Source organism: Apodemus sylvaticus, chromosome 8 (assembly GCF_947179515.1).
Source record: "Apodemus sylvaticus chromosome 8, mApoSyl1.1, whole genome shotgun sequence".
In the NCBI taxonomy this organism is placed as follows: domain Eukaryota; kingdom Metazoa; phylum Chordata; class Mammalia; order Rodentia; family Muridae; genus Apodemus; species Apodemus sylvaticus.
Window position 1 is genome coordinate 116,617,650 of NC_067479.1, and position 16,516 is coordinate 116,634,165.

The 16,516-nt window shown below is 40.8% G+C and overlaps 1 pseudogene; it reads right to left on the bottom strand.

Moving 5' to 3' along the window:
- Window positions 1-15,536, bottom strand: part of LOC127690851 (glyceraldehyde-3-phosphate dehydrogenase-like) — a 29,020-nt pseudogene extending 13,484 nt beyond the window's left edge.
- Between the last annotated feature and the right edge of the window lie 980 nt (window positions 15,537-16,516).

Below are 16,516 nucleotides of genomic sequence, written 5' to 3' on the forward strand. Positions count from 1 at the left end.
CCACAGAGGTGCTAGGAGTCAAACCTTACAGAATACAGCTGTTACATTCCAACAATGGGTGTTTACTCTCAGAGAAGTTGAGAACCTGGTAATTGATCCATCCATCTGCTGGGTGCCTGGACAATCCCATTCTGACACCAGGGGCCTGGAGGATTCCTGGAGAGCTCCTGGTCTTCCATCCACATCAGAAGCCCATGGGGCTAGAGAGATGGCTCAGTGGTTAAGAGCACTGTCTGTAGACATTGGAAATTAGCCCTCTATCAGATGTAGGGTTAGTAAAGCTCTTTCCCCAATTTGTTGGTTGTGGTTTTGTTCTATTGACTGTGTCCTTTGCAGTTTTATGAGGTCCCATTTGTCGATTCTAGTTCTTAGAGCATAAGCCATTGGTGTTCTGTTCAGGAACAAGATTGGTCCCCACTTTTTCTGCTCTATAAGCTTCAGTGTGTCTGGTTTTATGTGTAGATCCTTGATCCACTTGGACTTGAGCTTTGTACAAGGAGATAAGAATGGGTCGATTTGCATTTTTCTGCATGCAGACCTCTAGTTGATCCAGCACCATTTGTTAAAAATGCTGTCTTTTTTCTCACTGGATGTTTTTAGCTCCTTTGTCAAATATCAAGTGACCGTATGTGTGTGGGTTCTTTTCTGGGTCTTTACTAACCCTACATCCGATAGAGGGCTAATATCCAATGTATACAAAGAATTCAAGAAGTTAGTCTCCAGAGAGTCAAATAACCCTATTAAGAAAATGGGGTACAGTGCTAAACAGGGAATTCTCAACTGAGGAAACTCAAATGGCTCTAAAGCACCTAAAGAAATGTTCAGCACCCTTAGTTATCAGGGAAATGCAAATCAAAACAACACTGAGATTCCACCTCACACCAGTCAGAATGGCTAAGATGAAAAACTTAGGGAACAGCAGTTGCTAGAGAGGATGTGGGGGAAAGGGAACACTTCTCCATTGTTGGTGGGATTGCAAGCTGGTAAAACCACTCTGGAAATCAGTTTGGCAATTCCTCAGAAAATTAGACATAGTACTACCTGCATACCCAGCTATACTACTCATGGGCATATACCCAGAAGATGCTCCACATGTAATAAGGACACATTTCCACTATGTTCATAGCTGCCTTATTTATAATAGCCAGAAGCTGGAAAGAACCCAGATGTCCCTCAACAGAGGAATGGATACAGAAACTGTGATATATATACAAAAACAATGAATTCATGAAATTCTTAGGCAAATGGATGGAACTAGAAAGTGTCATCCTGAGCGAGGTAACCCAATCACAAAAGAACGCACATGGTATGCACTCACTAATAAGCAGATATTAGCTCAAAAGCTCAAAATAAACAAGTTACAATTCACCCAGCACAGGAAGCTCAAGAGGAAGGAGGACTTAAGTGAGGGTGCTTTGGTTCCTCTGAGAAAGAGAACAAATACTCACAGGAGCAATAAGGGAGACAATGTGTGGAGCAGAGACTGAAGTAAAAGTCACCCAGAGACTGCCCTACCTGAGGATTCATCCTATAAACAGTCAACAAATCCCAACACTATGACAAGAAACATATACCAAAAGGAGCATGCCATGGTTGTCTCCAGAGGGGCCCTGCTAGAGCCTTACAAATACAGAGGCAGAAGCTAGCAACCAACTATTGGGCTGGGCGTGGGGTCCCCAATGGAGGAGCTGGAGGCATGGTCCGGAGAAGCTGAAGGAGTTTACAGCCCCATGGGAAGAACAATGACTTCAGCCACCCAGTTGCCCCAAGACTCCCAGGGACTGGACCATCAACCAAGGGGTACACATGGTTCCAGACAAAAATGTGGCAGAGGTAGGCCTTGTTGGACATCAGTGGGGGGAGTGGTCCTTGGTCAGGTAAATGCTCAATAGAGGCCCCAACAAAGGGAAACCAAGGGGGGGAGGTGAGAGTGTGTCGGGTGGAGGGGCATACATGTGGAGGCAGGGGGTGGGAGGAGGGGTTGGGGGGATCTTTGGGGAGGGGAGTAATCAGGAAAGGTTTTACCATTGGCAATGTAAATGAAGATATATTCAACAACAACAAAAAAAACAAGTGCCAGCCCTAGACAAGTCACTTGTACCACCCACTCTAAGGGGTGCTTGTAGAAGAGAGAGACTATGGGACATGGGAAACAGGGACAGCAGTGAAACACCACCCCCAAACTTGATCTAGCTACTGTGGTCATTAACTCACAGCACCTGCTCTGAGCCCACCTGCCCACAACTGGCCAGAGCAACAATCAGTCATGGAAGAAGAAGGAGCTCCTGGAGCCTCCCCTGGACCCCTGAACTATGGCTGCTGAAGGTTCTGGAAGAGGATTCAATGGCTTTAATGTTGGCTCCACCTGACAGCAGCAAACCCATGGTCACAACAATGGCAGAGGTTAATCTTGCTGGGCCACAAAGTTAATGAACTAAAAATTTAAATGAATTGTAAAAGCATGTGAATTCGATAGAGGCCTGTGTAAGGGTTGGAGTGTGAATCAAGGGTTCAGAGGGTGAGAAATGGGGTCATCAACATACAAAGTATGAACATGTAACTTTTAAAATATTGGTAAAAATTTAAATCCTCACAAAATACTGTTAAATGTATGTCAAAGAAACACCTACATGCCACGTTTAATGTGTCACTATGCATAATAGCCAAGACATTGATTCAACCAGTGTCCACATTATATACAATGTAATGCCACTCTTCCATAAAATATTAGAAACCTATCACTTGTATAGTAGACAGAGCTAGATGGTGCTACAATAAGTAATATAATTCAGCATAGAAAGACAAACACTGAATATTCTCGCACATGGACGCTTGGATAGTTTAGCTCATGAAAATAGAAAATAGAATAAATGTTAGCAGACCCTGGTAAGGGTGTGTGATGGTGGACAGAGATGGCCATATGTCCCTGGGAGCAGTGGGTAAAAGGAGCATGTCTAATGATCTATATAGAACATGGCTGGTAACTGGTAAGGAGCATGTCTAATGATCTATATAGGATGTGTCCTGATAGCTATATAGAACATGACTGGTAACTGGTAAGGAGCATGTCTAATGATCTATATAGGATGTGTCCTGGTAACTATATAGAACGTGGTCTGGTAACTAGTAAGGAGTGTGTCTAATGATCTATATAGGATGTGTCCTGGTAACTATATAGAACGTGGTCTGGCAACTATATAGAATGTGGTCTGGTAACTATATAGAACGTGGTCTGGTAACTGGTAAGGAGCATGTCTAATGATCTATATAGGATGTGTCCTGGTAGCTATATAGAACATGGCTGGTAACTGGTAAGGAGTGTGTCTAATGATCTATATAGGATATGTCCTGGTAACTATATAGAACGTGGTCTGGTAACTGGTAAGGAGTGTGTCTAATGATCTATATAGGATATGTCCTGGTAACTATATAGAACATGGTCTGGTAACTGGTAAGGAGCATGTCTAATGATCTATAAAGAATGTGGTCTGGTAACTGTTTGCCCACAGGTGGTTCTGTGTTTTTAAACAGCCTACAAAGGATTCTGAATGTTCATCAAACAAGGAAATGAAGATATCTGCAGTAAGGATCTGCCAGTCTCCCAGATCTGATCATGACACTATGTGGAAATACAGCATCATAAGCAGGTAGAATTATCATGTGTCAGTCTTTTAAAATCAGTAGTAAATACTTACTCCATGGTTGGTATCTAGTTAGGAAAACAGAACTATTTCAAAATCATGACCTTTGCTATGCCTGATAATTTTCTAAAAAGAAATATAGAACATTTGAACAAAACAATTAACAAATTTAATCTCCTGGATATATAAAAGAACATTAAACATGGTGTCCCTGAAGACCTGTTCTTTCTGAGAAGAGGTAAATTGGGGATGGCTGTGGATGTGGTGGAAAGGAGAGGAAGACAGAGGGATTGGGGGAAGGGAAAGGAAACTACAGTGAGGGTGTAATACTTGAGAGAAAAAGAAATATAAGACAAAATTCAAGCCCAATGAGTAGAAACATGAATTCTTGCTGGGTATGATGGTGTGCATCTATACTCCCAGCCTGTGGAAGTTGAGGCAGGAGGATCACTAGCTCTAAGCCATCCTCTCCCTCACACTAAATTTTAAAACTGCAACTGCAACCAAAAAGAAATGGAACTAGGACATAGCTCATTGGTAGAGCACTTGCCCAGTGAGCACAACCTTCATTCATGAAAGAAGGAAGAAGCTGGGTGGTGGTGGTGCACTCCGTTAGCTCCAGAAGTCAGGAGGCAAAGGCAGGCAGATTTCTGTAAGTTCAAGGCTACCCTAGTCTACAGAGCTAGGACTAGGACAGCTAGGACTATACAGAGAAACTCTTTCTTAAAAAAGAAAGAACGAAAGAAGAGATCAATAAACTTAATAATAATGATGATAATGATACTAATACTATTATTAGAGACTGGAGACATGCAGAAATTTTAAGAAAAACAAAAGTACATAATAAAGTTAAACTGATTCTTGGAGAAAATATTACAAATACAAGAAACAAAAAATGTCAAAATGTCTCAGTACATGCATTAAAATGATACAATAGCATCCAACACAATTCAACTGCCATCAATATTTGTAGTTACATTATTCAAATTGAAAAGAAGGATTAAGCATGGCAGACTTTATTGAGCAGATAGCCTCACAGCCAACACAAAAGACTCTGGATATAACCCACAGAAAACTGCAGGGAAGAAAAGGTTATTTTAATAAATGCTACTGGAAACAAAGCCAAATAGAAAAAGGTAAACCAAGTCATCCCTTCCTTTTCTTTGAAAAGCATGCTCTTTTATTGAAAAGGGAAGTAAAAACATTTTACGATAAAATTGAAGATTTATGTGGAAAATATTTCTGATAAAATTATAGAAAAATGTAGAGCAACATGTTAAACTTGAAGATTATCATGGAAATTTTTATATAGATATAATAATGGTAGGCATAAAAAATATTCCTAAGTTGATTGAAAGTGAAATTATAAACATTTTCTGATAAACTTGAAGATTTATATGAAAATGTTTCTGATATAATTGAAGATATATATAGAAAAACATGTTAAAATTGAAGATTATCATGGAAAATATACAGATAAAATGGTAGGCATAAAAATAATTATAAGTTGATTGAAAGTGGAATTATAAACATTTTCAGGTAAAATTGAAGATTTACATGGAAAATATTTCTCATAAAATTCAAGAAATATATAGAAAAACAGGTTAATATTGACTATTTCATGAAAAATTATACAGATAAAATGGTAGACATAATAAACCTTTCTAAATTAATTGAAGGTAGAATTAAAAACATTTTTTGATAAAATTGGAGATTTCCATGGAAAACATTTCTGATAAAATAGAAGAAATATATAGAAAAACATGTTAAAATTAAAGATTAACATAAAAATAATGAAGATAAAATGGTAGACATAAAAATAAATTACTAAGTTAATTGAAAGGAATTACAAACATTTTCTGGTAAAACTGAAGATTTACATGAAAAATATTTCTGTTAGTCTATGTCTTTTTATTGGGGAATTGAGTCTGTTGATGTTAAGAGATATTAAGGAATAGTGATTGTTGCTTCCTGTTATTTTTAATGTTATTTTTATGTTTGTGTGGGTATCTTATTTTGGGTTTGTTGGAAGAAAATTACTTTCTTGCTTTTTCTAGTGTGTAGTTTCCCTCCTTGTGTTGGCATTTTCCATTTTTTATCCTTTGTAAGGCTGGATTTGTGGAAAGATGTTGTGTAAATTTGGTTTTATCATGGAATATCTTGGTTTCTCCATCTATGGTGAATGAGAGTTTTACTGGGATGGCATATGTGTTCTCTTAGGGTCTGTATGAGATCTGCCCAGGATCGTCTAGATTTTATCGTCTCTGGTATAATTTTGATAGGTCTGCCTTTATGTTATTTGACCTTTTTCCCTTACTGCTTTCAATATTCTTACTTCATTTGCCTTAGGGTAGAATGTTCTATAAATATCTGTTAGATCCATTTGGTCCACAACTTCAGTTAGTTTCACTGTGTCTCTGTTTAGTTTCTGTTTCCATGATTTGTCCATTGTTGAGAGTGGGGTGTTGAAGTCTCCCACTATTATTGTGTGGTGTGCAATGTGTGCTTTGAGCTTTAGTAAAGTTTCATTTATGAATGTGGGTGCCCTTGTCTTCAGAGCACAGATGTTCAAAATTGAGAGTTCATCTTGGTAGACTTTTCCTTTGACCAGTATGAGGTGTCCCTCCTCATCTTTTTTGACAACTTTTGGTTGAAAGTCAATTTTATCCAATATAAGAATGTCCACTCCAGCTTGTTTCTTGGGACCATTTGCTCGGAAATTTGTTTTCCAACCTTTGACTCTGAAATAGTGACTGCCTTTGTCACTGAGGTGGGTTTCTTGTATGCTGCAATATGTTGGGTCCTGTTTATGTATCCAGTCTGTTAGTCTATGTTTTTATTGAAGAATTGAGACCATTGATGCTAAGAGATATTAAGAAAAAGTGATTGTTGCTTACTGTTATCTTCTTTGTTAAAGGTGAAATTTTGTTTGTGTAGCTATCTTCTTTTTCGGTTTGTTGAAAGAAGATTACTTTATTGCTTTTTCTAGGGTGTGGCTTCCCACCTTGTGTTGGTATTTTCCACCTATTATCCTTTGTAGAGCTATATTTGTCAAAAGATATTGTGTAAATTTGCTTCTGTCATGTAATGTCTTGTCTTCTCTGTCTATGGTAATTGAAAGTTTTGCTGGGTATAATAGTCTGGGCTGACATTTATGTTCTCTTAGGGTCTGTATGACATCTGCCCAGGATCTTCTAGCTTTCATAGTGTCTGGTAAGGAGTCTGATGTAATTCTAATATGTCTGTCTTTATATGTTTCTTGACCTTTTTCCCTTACTGCTTTTAATATTCTTTCTTTGTTTAGTGAATTTGGTATTTTGATTATTATGTGATGGGAGGACTTTCTGTTCTGGTCCAGTCTGTTCTGAGTTCTGTAGGCTTTTTGTATGTTCATGGGCATCTCTTTCTTTAGGTTAGGGAAGTTTTCTTCTATAATTTTATTGAAGATATTTATTGGCCCTTTAAGATGCAAATCCTCACTCTCTTCTATACCTATAATCCTTAGGTTTGTTCTTCTCATTGTGTCCTGGATTTCCTGGAAGTTTTTGGTTACAAGCTTTTTGCATTTTGCATTTTCTTTGATTGTTGAGTCAATGTTTTCTATGGAATCTTCAACATCTGAGATTCTTTCTTCTATCTCTTGTATTCTGTTGTTGATACATACTTCTATGACTCCTGTATTCTTTCCAAGGTTTTCTATCTCACTTTGTGATTTCTTTATTGCTTCTACTTCCATTTTTAGATCCTGGATAGTTTTGTTCAGTTCCTTCACTTGTGTTTTCCTGAAATTCTTTAAGGGATTTTGTGTTTCCTTTTTAAGGACTTCTATCTGTTGTCCCATGCTCTCCTGTGTTTCTTTTAGGGATGTTTTTGATTCTTCTTTAAGGGCTTCTGCCTATTGACCCATGTTCTCCAGTAATTCCCTATGGGATTTTTGTGTTGCCTCTTTAAGGGCTTCTACCTGTTGACTCATGTTCTCCCGTATTTAAGGGAATTTTGTGTTTCCTCTTTAAGTGCTTCTACATATTGACCCATATTCTCCTGTATTTCTTTAAGGGAGTTACTTATGTCCTTCTTGAAATCCTCTATCAGCAACATGAGATGTGATTTTTAAATCTAGCTCTTGTTTTTTTGTTTGTTTGTTTGTTTGTTTGTTTGTTTGTTTTTTGGTGTGTTGGAGTATCCAGGATTTGTTGTTGTGGGAGAACTGGGTTCTGAAGGTGCCATGTTGCCTTGGTTTCTGTTCGTAATGATCTTGCATTTGCCTTTTGCCATCTAGTTTTCTCTGGTGTTAGCTGGTCTTGCTGTCTCTGATCTTGGCTTATCTGTGTATATGTACTCTTGGGATTCCCATTGTCTCTATGCACACAGGTATGTAGGCTACCCTGGGAGACCAGCTCTTCTGTGTTCCCAGGCCTCTCCACACTCCAAATGACCTGCATGCGGTTAGTTCTCTAGACAGTATTAGGAGATGGTGTCTTCACTATGGCAGACATGGCAAGATGCTACCACAGCAGAAAGAGTAAATGGCCTGAGTGGCTAGTTCTCTAGGAAGTATTAGGAGATGGTGTCTTCATTGTGGCAGACCTGGCAAGATTCTACCACAGCAGAAAGAACAAATGTCCTGAGTGCAGATGGTTTTCTCAGAAGTATCAGGAGATGGTGTCTTCACTGTGGCAGACCTGGCAAGATTCTGCCACAGCAGAAAGGGTAAATGCCCTGGGTGGCTGGATCTCAAATGCCCTGGGTGGCTGGTTCTCAAATGCTGTGGGTGGCTGGTTCTCTAGGAAGTACCAGGAGATGGAATATTCACTGCAGCAGACCTGGCAAGGTTCTTCCCCAGCAGAAAGGAGGGAAAGGTTCTTACCAGCAAGCCTGATGACATGAGTTCAATCCTTAGGATGCAGTTGGTAGAAGGAGAGAACCAACGCTGACCTCACAAAGGCTCCCTAGCAGGTGCCTTCCCTTATCAACCCCTTACACATACATGCACACAAATAAAATATATAAATGTAATTTTCAACTATTAAAAATAAGAAATCAAGGCTACATTGTGCTTTAATTAGTATAACTAGAAAATACTGTGAAGTATGTCTTCAGGTGTACATCCGTCTGTATACAGGCCTAAATGTATCTTTATATTTTATTTAGTGAACACCTGCTTCAGATCAGTTCCTAGAGTTAGAGCCTAAGGAAAGGTATGTATTAGCATATAGGTGAGCTTCAGAAAAGGCCTGACGTGTATTTCTCCCATTCTAAGAGCATTTCTCTACGTTCTCTCCACACTGAGTGCTCTTGTTGTTGCCAATTTTGGATCATTACTTCATAATTGGCACACAATTCAGTGATCTGCTCTCTCCATGAAACCCATTCTCCTAATCATAGATAGAACAGTCGATTTTCTTCTGCAGTGTAAGAGACAGAACTCCCTGCCTACTGTGCAAAACCATTCCATCCTCAGGAGACACTATCTCCCCTGTAGTGGCTTCCGCAGGGATTTTCAGAAATACAATGTGTACAGACATCTGGGATGAACCACTCTGTTAAAAGACAGCACTGTCCAACACGTGGCTACCCCATTTCCTTTCTCCCAAATACCTGCAATAGACCTTAATGCATAAGCAGAGCTAAATATTTAACATTCCCTCTCCAGAGTGACTCCTAAGGGTTCAGAAACAGACAGGCAGAATGCAATCAGCTACAGATGGGCATCCTCCCATCCCACTCAACTGCTTCTCATTCCAGGTCATCTAGACTATGTATGTCTAGAGTCTAGTCCTTACCCTCCTAGTGTCTGTTGCTCCTGAAGATGCTACACCTCAAAGTAGCAGAGAGATAGCAGATGAAGTTGGCAACCATATCTGAAGCGCCCAGCCCTGATGCACCAGCACTCTATCAAACTTGACTTCCCTGTCTTGAATTGGCATTATAAGGACTGAGCACAGCTAGTTCGAAATGGAGCAAGCACATAACCCCAAGTGTGGTGGTTCCAGAATCAATGCCTGATTCACTGTATTATGAACTTCAAAGTAAAAGCAATATACAGCAAACCAGTACCCAACATCAAACTAAATAGAGAGGAACTTGAAGCAATCCTACTAAAATCAGGGACTAGACAAGGCTGCCCTCTCTCTCCATATCTATCCAATATAGTACTTGAAGTTCTAGCTAGAGCAATAAGACAACAAAAGGAGGTCAAAGGGATACAAATTGGAAAGGAAGAAGTCAAATTATCACTATTTGCAGATGATATGATAGTATACTTAAACGACCCAAAAAATTCTACTGGAGAACTCCTACAGCTGATAAACAACTTCAGCAAAGTGACTGGATATAAAATTAACGCAAACAAATTAGTAGCCTTCCTATAGCCAAAGGATAAAAAGACTGAGAAAGAAATTAAGGAAATGACACCTTTCACAATAGTTACAAACAATATAAAGTTTATTGGTTTGATTCTAACCAAACAAGTGAAAGATCTGTATGACAAGAACTTCAAGTCTCTGAACAAAGAAATTGAAGAAGACCTCAGAAAATGGAAATATTTCCCATGCTCATGGATTGGCAGGATTAATATAGTAAAAATGGCCATCTTGCCAAAAGCAATCTACAGATTCAATGCAATCCTCATTAAAATTCGAACTCTGTTCTTCACAGAGTTAGAAAGAGCAATTCTCAAATGCATCTAGAATTACAAAAAAACCCAGGATAACTAAAACTATTCTCAACAGTAAAAGAACTTCTGGGGGTATCCTGGACCTCAAGCAATACTACAGAGCAATAGTGATAAAAACTGCATGGCATTGGTACAGTGACAGGCAGGTAGATCAATGGAATAGAATTGAAGACCCAAAAAAGGAACCCACACACCTATGGTCACTTGATATTTGACAAAGGAGCTAAAACCATCCAATGGGAAAAAAAAGATAGCCTTCTCAAATGCTGCTCATTCAACTAGCGGTTAGCATGCAGAAGAATATAATTGGATCCATTCTTATCTCCTTGTACAAATCTCAAGTCCAAGTGGATCAAGGATCTACACATAAAACCAGATGCACTGAAACTAATAAAAATTAAAGTGGGGAAGAGCCTCTAGCACATAAGCACGGGGGAAAATTTCCTGAACAGAACAGCAATTGCTTATGCTCTAAGATCAAGAATTGACAAATGGTATATTTGTTTGATTCTCATAAAATAGCAAAGTTTCTGTAAAGCAAAGAACACTGTCAATCAAACAAAATGGCAACCAACAAATTGGGATAAGATCTTTACCAACCCTACATCAGACAGAGGGCAAATATCCAATACACACAAGGAACTCAAGAAGTTAGACTGCAGAGAACCAAATAACCCTATTAAAAATGGGGTTCAGAGCTAAACAAAGTATTTTCAACTGAAGAATATCGAATGGCTGAGAAGCACCTAAAGAAATGTTCAACATCCTTAGTCATCAGGGTAATGCAAATCAAAACATCCCTGAGATTTCACCTCACACCAGTCAGAATGGCTAAGATAAAAAAAAATCAGGAGACAGCAGGTGCTGTCAAGGATGTGGAGAAAAATAAACACTCCTTCACTGCTGGTGGGATTGCAAACTGTTACAACCACTCTGGAAATCAGTTTGGCAGTTCCTCAGAATACCGGACATTGTACTACCCGAGGACCCTGCTGTACTACTTCTGGGCATATATCCAGAGGATTCTCCAGCATGTAATAAGGATACATGTTCCACTATGTTCATAGCAGCCCTATTTATAATAGCCAGAATCTGGAAAGAACCCAGGTGTCCCTCAACAGAGGAATAGATACAGAAAATGTGGTACATTTACACAATGGAATACTACTTTGCTATTAAAAACAATGAATTTATCAAATTCTTTGGCAAATGGATGGAACTAGAAAATATCATCCTGAGTGAGGTAACCCAGTCACAAAAGAAGGCACATGGTATGCACTCACTGATAAGTAGATATTAGCTCAGAAGCTTGGAATACCCAAGACACAATTCACAGATCAAATGAAGCTCAAGAAGAAGAAAGACCAAAGTATGGATACTCTGGTCCTTCTTAGAAGGGGGAACAAAATGCCCACAGGAGGAGATACAGAGACAAAGTGTGGAGCAGAGACTGAGGGAAAGATCTTCCAGAGACTGCCCCACCTAGGGATCCATCCCATATACAGTTACCAAACCCAGACACTATTGTGGATGCCAAGAAGTGCTTGCTGACAGGAGCCTGATGTAGCTGTCACCTGGGAGGTTCTGACAGTGCCTGACAATACAGAGGGGACACTCTCAGCCAAACATTGAACTGAGCACAGAGTCCCCAATGGAGGAGCTAGAGAAAGGACCCAAGGAGCTGAAGGGGTTTGCAGCACCATAGGATGAACAACTATTTGAACTACCCAGTACCCAAAAGCTTCCAGGAACTAAACCACTAACCAAAGAGTACACATGGAGGGACCCATGGCTCCAGATGCATAGGCAGCAGAGGATGGCCTTGCTGGACATCAAAGGGAGGAGAGGCCCTTGGTCCTGAGAAGGCTAGGTGACCCAGTATAGGGGAATGCCAGGACAGGGAAGCGGGAGTGGGTGGATTGATGGGAAACAGCAGGGGTGGAGAGATGGGTTAGGGGATTTTGGGGGTTGGGAACCAGGAAAGGAAACAACATTTGAAATGTACATAAAGAATATATCTAATAAAAAATTTTAAAAAATAAAGTAAATCAAGTAAAAACAAAAACATGAAAAACAATGGAAACTGTTCTTATGACTGGAAATGCCTCAAGTAGTAAAAATCAGCCTGGTTCTGTTCCCTTGAGAATATCTGAGAGATTTTTCAAAAGTACAAGGGGTTTTTCCTCTGTCTCTGGTGCTGAGTGGCTTGTTAAAAGTTTGCTAAACTTAATGCGATATAAACCTTGCTGGAGGTTCTAACATGACAGAACCTAAAGCCAAAACTAAAGGCTGGCCTGGAGGACCACGAACACCAATTCTCTAACAATACAAAGGCTCAACTCTAAAAACAAAATGCTTGGCAAATAGCATCCAACAATCCCCACAGGTACCAATTCAGCTGTAAAAGTGTGCTTCAACGTTTAAAACAACAAAAATCAACTTAGGAATCAACCATCCAGACAGCACTCAGGTTCCAGGGTGTTGACTCACAATACATCATTTGATCCACTGCTGACTTCCAAGAAACAAAACTCAACAATGTGATTACTATAAAAATAACATAAAAACTCTAATCAAACCAGATGTGGTGACTTAGGTCAGTAATCCCAGCACTCGGAGACTAAGAATGTACAAGCTGAAGGTGACTTGAGAGAGCTCTCTTTAAAAAGCCAAGGTCAGAATCAGGGCAAGCCAATGCTAGAGGTAGTTCAGAGGGAGCGCTTGTGCAGCAACTGCAAAGCCCTGGGCAGATGCAAGGCTGTCAAGAAAAAAAATCTAACCAGAAGAGAATGGATTGATTTAAGTTTTGAAATTTATTTAACCTTTGAAAGGTTTGGTTTTGTTTTTGCTACTGTTGCAACAGTTTCACTTTACTTTTGTTTGGAAGTTTTAGTGAAGTTGGTGTTCATTTCCTCATTTGTTAGAGAGGAGTCTGTGCTGAGCCCTCTAAGCAGTGCCAGGACCATGGAGGAACTAGCTTGTCCTTCCAGTGTGTTACAATTGATTGAATAACAATAAATGTACAAGGTATAGTGTTAGGACCCAGTGGTTGCCTCACCAACCACGTGAACACCGAAGTCAGTCAGACAGAGATAGTTTATTGAGCATTAGCCCCAGGACCGATTGGTTAGGGCCGTAGACCAGACTCAGGAGCTGATTACAACCCCAAGTCATAATCCTACAGAGCTTCTGAGCCTGAAACGCACAAACACCTGTGCCTTTCAAAGAAGCCAAACAAGTTATTCCACCAATCGGAATTTAGGGGCGGGAGACTTCCTGAGGAAGTCTTTGTGGTACACTTCTTCTGCTCCCATTGGTTGGGTTATTCAACTGTGAGGGGAGTGACTTGCCTTGCCTAGCATTCTTGTCCCAACTTGCCAATTGGAATGTCAGTTCCATGTACATATATCTTTCTGCCAAGCAGGATGTCAGTTCCTTGACAGTCTTAGGTCCAAAGCATTTCTAACTGACCTCTATTGTGGTTGGCTTCCACGGCCACCAAAGCTTAACAGAATTTGGGTGAAGAAGTCCCTAGTAACAGTACATGAGAGGGTTTCCTAGTAACAGTAGTAACAACATATGAAATAGTTTCCCTTATAACATTAGTAACAACATAAAATGGCTTGCTAGGCAGGCAACAGTTACCCACACCTAAACAATAGCAGTTTTAATGACATGAAATTGTTGTAAAAAAAATCTACCTACAATAGCAGGCACAAGTTCTTTATTCCAATTTTAATTAATATTAATACCTCTCATCACATCACACAGTAAATATATCTGTATGTCTGTGTATGTCTGTATGGGTCACAGAGTAACGCATGTCGAAGAGGCTGCAGCACGCTCAGGAGGCCTCAGAAGTGAGAAAGAGTCTGTGTAGAGGAGAAAAGCACCAGCTCGCCAGGGCTCAGCAGTTACTGGCTGCCAGTGTGGGAGGAGCTGAAGGAGGGGGCAGATGATCAAAATACGGGAGGAAAAAGGCTTAAAAAAGGAAGTGTGAAATGATTACCATGAAACTTTGATCACTCTTACTCCAGAAGGTAAAGTCAGCTTGAATCTATAAAATCCTTTTGACAAACAGAAAATCAAATCATCATAAATGATTTTTTAAAAAGAAAAAACTAAGCCTTTAATCCTGCGCTCAGGGTTCTGGAGAGATGACTTGGCGGCTAAGAGCAGTGACTGCTCTTCCAGAGGTCCTGAGTTCAATTCCCAGCAGCCACTTGGTGGCTCACAACCATCTGTAAAGGGATCCGATATACTCTTCTGGAGTGTCTGAAGACAGCTACAGTGTGCTCATATAAGTAAAAATAAATAAATCTTTCTTTAAAAAAAAAAAATCCTGCACTCAGGAGGTAGAAGGCAGATCTGAGTTCAAGGCCAACCTCGAATTCAGAATGAGTTCCAGAACACCCAGGGCTACACAGAGAAACCTTGTCTCAAAAACAAAAACAAAACAAAACAAAAAATGTAGAGAGTATCAGCAGGCACCGAAAGCAGGTGAAAAACCCGGAGAGGCCCTTCAGCCATGCCTGCCACCGCGATGTGCAAGTGTGTGGTGGAGAGATGGGAAAGAGAGGCGGAATCAATCATTTGAGCACTAAGAAGAGAGGTGGAACCGGAAACGAGGGTGGGACAGAATGACCCAATGTTAGCAGCCTGTGCTGCCCCCTGAGGCCATAGCCAAGCCTGCCAGTCCTGCCGCTGAGGGTCATGTCTGAGTCCATGGCCCTGTAGCAGCAGGGGCATGAATCAACGTCATGGCTCTTGTTACCACCAAAGGTCATGCAGACATCCTGGTCTGAGCTGCCTCCTGAGACCATGTTGATGTCCAAGGACAGTGCAGAGCTGGGCCTGCCCTTCACTGGCTGCAGCACTCAGGAGAGGGCCCCTCACCTCCCCTGGGCAACACAGTAGAGCGTGACCTGGTAGTGGGGACCCAGGTGAGCTGGCCCCACCTCTCATCTGCCGTAGGGTGGTGAGGGCATATAAGTAGGAGAGCTGGCCCTACACCTTGCTTGAGCAAAGCAGGAAAGCTGTACCTGTTGGGAGGGGTGCAGGAATACTGGCAGCTGACCAACGCAGCTACCACCCAGGCCCAGATCCAGAACTTTGAGTCGGCCCACACCAACATCTACCCCGTCTATAAACTGCTGGAGCTCATGAAGGGTCTGATCCTGCAGACTCTGCAGACCCTGAAGATCCTGCAGGATCTCCATGACACAAGGCAACAACAGGAGATCTGAGAGGAGTCCCAGTGAGGATAGAGTATTAATAGTGTAGTATAACTAGAGGCTTCGAAGGAGACCAGTGACTCCTCCCAATGAACATTCGAAAGTAAAGATGTGTGGACAAAAGGGTATATACTCTGTGACACTCTGTTACACACTACAGTTTCCACTACAACATCTTTTCATTCAACTTTATTTTATTTCTTGGGGGGAACATTACAGAGTGGAAGGCAGATACACAGGGACGGGGAGATGACTGGGATTGGGGTGCATAATGTGAAATTCAGATCGAATCAACAAAAAGTAAATGATAGACAGACAGACAGATAGACAGACAGATAAAAGTACTGAAAAGTACTGACTGTTCTTCCAGAGGACCTGGATTCAATTTTCAGCTCCCACATGACAACTCACACCATCTGTAACTCAAAATTCAAAGGGATCTTCCTGGGCACTACACGCAGGTTTTACAGAGACATACACGCAGTCAAACACCCAAACACATGAAACTAAAAATAGATAGGTTAACCGGACCAGTGCCACAAGGGAGCTGACGGTAGAAACTGCGGGTATCAGACTTGAGATCGAGGTTGCAGAACCCAAGGCGAAAAGGACATACTGAGTCCAAAGCAGGAATTGACCAGCCTGGTTCAAACAAGCAAGCAAGTGGAGAGACAGTCAGCCAGGTAGGTTGTGTCAATAGTGAGGACCAGCTGAGTCAGGGAGACACACACCGGGTCTCAGATGATGCGTTGATATGGAACATCAGTCACTTTATGGGTTCTGGCCCAGAGAATCCCACTTTCTTCAGTCGTTCTTGAGCCTGGTTTCCCTGATGCAGTTTTAATGTACTCATGTGTCCCCATGGTTTCACTTCTCTCCAGTGACCTTACATTCTCAGGAGTATGTCATTTGTCAGTTGGTGTTGGATGGATGGTTCTGATGGTGCCTGAATGTCTGGGATGTGG